The sequence below is a fragment of the Sceloporus undulatus genome, chromosome 2 (genome assembly GCF_019175285.1).
Source record: "Sceloporus undulatus isolate JIND9_A2432 ecotype Alabama chromosome 2, SceUnd_v1.1, whole genome shotgun sequence".
NCBI classification, from domain to species: Eukaryota; Metazoa; Chordata; class Lepidosauria; order Squamata; family Phrynosomatidae; genus Sceloporus; species Sceloporus undulatus.
In genome coordinates this window covers 193,813,919-193,817,423 of record NC_056523.1, presented here as the reverse complement: position 1 = coordinate 193,817,423, position 3,505 = coordinate 193,813,919, and the positions used below count along the sequence as shown (strand labels likewise).

The 3,505-nt window shown below is 36.7% G+C and overlaps 1 long non-coding RNA gene across 1 annotated transcript in view; it reads left to right on the top strand.

Annotated features, from left to right (window-relative positions):
* The window catches only part of LOC121924113, a 25,490-nt gene extending 23,008 nt beyond the window's left edge, over window positions 1-2,482 (top strand). Inside the window, exon 3 of the long non-coding RNA XR_006102526.1 lies at window positions 1,846-2,482. This is a non-coding gene — a long non-coding RNA (uncharacterized LOC121924113). The remainder of the gene's footprint in view (window positions 1-1,845) is intronic.
* Window positions 2,483-3,505: the final 1,023 nt, after the last annotated feature.

Below are 3,505 nucleotides of genomic sequence, written 5' to 3'. Positions count from 1 at the left end.
AAAAGTACAGTGGGCCCTTGGTATCTTTTGGGGTTTGGTTCCTGGAGTCCCAGTGGATACCAAAATGTCTGGATGCTCAAGCCCCATTAAAAACAATAGCATAGTGAAATGGTATCCCTTTTATAAAATGGTAAAAACAAGGTTTGCTTTTTGAAATTCTTAATATTTTTGAATATTTTCAGGGTGTGGATGCTTGAATCTGTGAATAAAAAAAAACCCATGGATATGGAATACCAACTGTATTTTTAACATATATAAAAAAAGAAAGTTGGAATGGAAAAGAAAAGAAAGAAAGCAAGAGAGAGAGAGAGAGAGAGAGAAAGAAGAGGAAGAGAAGGAGGATGAGGATAGGGATGATGAGGACAAGGAAGAGGAGGAGAGCACATAGAATATAAATGTAGTTTAGGGATATACATTAATATAAGCTGGCCATATGGCCCAAAATAGATTTACTTGGAGCTGATGTTATGTGTGGCTAAATCCGTGTCTTCTGACCACTGAACCATATTTACACCCTTGGATTTGAGTCTTTTACCTAAAGTAAAAGTATAGAGGATCCAAACAAACTGACCACCAATTAAATTCTAAGCCATAGAAATCTAATGATTTCATTTATGTCTTGGTATTAATTGAAACAGGGGTAATCCTGATCCATGCAGTTCTCATGTCAGTCTATGGAATGGCATCTTGAGGCCTAGAAAAACAAGTGTGTGTATCTGCCTGCTATTAAACATTTTGTTAAGTAGTGTTATCACCTTCTAAATGTTATTTTGTTCTGTTGAACTTTATTAAATTATGTTACTTTCAATACAATTTTTTAAAAATAAAAATAAAAACACACATCTATAAATATAAAAGTTTTTTCCATAATACAAAATCAATGTGTTGAAATGCATTAAGCCAGAAAGAAGTGACCATTGAGTATGTAGACATGATGTGGCAAGGAAGCACTATCTAGATTACGTTGCTCTAAGGAAAAAAAATCCTTTCTTGGAGGAAATAATTCATTCTTGCCGGTAACAATGGACAATTTTACCAATCTTCTTTCTGCTGAGAAAGACTTCTGAGAAAGATTATTCACACTCGAGGACTTAACTATGCAGACAATTTGCATGTTGTATTTCCTGCTACTTTCTGCACAGAAATTTTTGTTTTCCTGCATGGAAAATGCTGTTTTCAGCATTAATAATAATAGTAATAATAAACGACATCTGAATTTTGTTCAGGATTAGTCCTGATCTATGAAGATTCTTGTTACCATCAAGTTTGTTCTTCGTTAGCCAAACAGGCTTTTTCATGGAACGATAAAAACAAAACCAATATTACATTCAAATATGTGTGTGTTGTGTGCCTTCAAGTAGTTTCTGACTTATGGTGACCCTAAGATGACCCTATCATGGGGTTTTCTTGGGAAATTGTATAACCAATTCAACTATGTTTACCTTACCTAAATATTTAAACATAGTTAAGGTAAAATAGTTGAATTGAAAAACATAGAAAATAGGACTGAAATTATATCTTGATTCTTGTCAGTCCAGGATTCTTATCAGGGTTTCCCAACACTCAACATACATGGGTTTTTGGTTTATTTTTTTATTTTTTAACCATTTTTAGCATATATTTGAATATTCTTCCCTGATGCTAACAGTGTAACTTTATTGTAATGTCTGTGCACAACTCAAGTCTTTTGTGACATTACAAGAATCCAAGGGTGCAAATGATGGGACAAAACTTGTTCCTACTTCGGTACTAAAATGGAAGTTCTGCTTGAGTTGCTAAATCATTTACTGCTGTTTTGTTTAGCAGCAACTGATGTTCTCTCTTGATCCTTTCTTCTGTTTGTAGCATCCATAGCATTGAGGAAACTGGATTGGTTTACGCAAGGCGTTAAAGGAACATTTCTTGGCTCAGCTTTTGACTATAACTCCAGCTCTAAGATGCTAATTGTAAAGGCGGATGGCCTTTACTGTGTGTATGTCCAGATTAATATTACCCATCATTTTGGCAGTACAGAGGAGATGAATGCCAACCTCATCATCCATCATGAGATACCCGGAAAATCTGTTTCTCCCCATGAACTGCTGAACCTTCCCTTACATCCGTGTCACTATTCAAAGAAAACATTTCTTTGCTTCAAATCTACACTTTATCGACTGGCAAAGAATGATGCACTCTATGTAACAATAAGTGCTGAGTCAAAACAAAATGGGTCCCTGACATCACTTGGTAACTTTTTTGGCCTCTTCCAGATAGGTGAGACCTCTTAGTTCAGAAAAGACTGGAATCAATAACTGTTCTGTTGTTATGAGAAGAGTGGAGGAGGTGTTCAAGAACAGCAATGAAAGACTTTCATACAAGATTCCTCTATCTGAGTGGTTACACCTATAACTATTTGGAGGATCCTGCGGATTATTTTCTTGATTGGATTTATTATCATAATCTTTTATTTATATAGCACCATCATTGTCCATGGCACTTTACATGTCTGTGGGGAGTAATGCAGAAATACATACATTTGTATGTATGAGGAAGGGGGGAAACGGATCAGCCATGGCCACATGCTGTGGTTTATTTGACCAGGATGAGTTCGAAAGAGCGAACTGTGCATGGAAAGTTCTCCCAAACTTGCTGTGGTCATCATGGATTAGAGTAACCCAAAGGTAACCCAAAGGCTTTAGCATGGCTTCTGGCCTCTTAGGACACATGCATCATTGAAACAGCATACCTCCAAAGTGACCTGAAGCAGCTTTATTTTGGCCTGTCTGTAAGGGCCCTATATTTTCCTGTTAGTATAGATGTGGCCATAGCTTGCCAAGGTTGCCAAGTCACTATTGCAAAGCACATGGGCTGGGAAAATTCCATCAAGCTAGCAAATTCAATACAAGTGTTGACTATCAGCTAGGCATCAATTGGGCTTGTAAACAACCGTTTCCCAATCCTGTGGCACCATTGGGAATAAGATATAGCATGTAACCATGCCAGCTTGTTCTTCTGGAGGAAATTTCAGAAGACCACACCCAATTGAAAAGAGATACAGACATTTTTTCTGTGTTAGACCATGCAAAGCCATAATACTTACAGTATAAGTAGAGAGTAGTGCTTGGAAATAACAGGTACCTTAATTACTGTATATTCTCATGTATAAGTCTAGAAATTTGAGTCAAAAAATGACTCAAAAAAACCTGGGTTGACTAATGCAGGGTCAATGTAAGTACTATCCCTAGGCTTAAAACTTATCAAAAAACAAGGAACCGTTCCTTCTCTGAGCAGAATGGCAAAAGGCAAGAGGTTAGTCAGTCCCAGGAGAATCATTGTGAATGCCTGGGGAGGAAAATGGTAGCAGTGCCAGCTCTTTAATAAAATAAATTACACCATGCCTTTAAAATATTCAGTATTACATGCAGTTCTGAATCAAACCTTCTTTTTTTTTTAAAATTCCCAGAACTGGAACAGAACCATCTTCCTGTCACTTTGATCACACAACCAGATTACTCATTTTGATTAC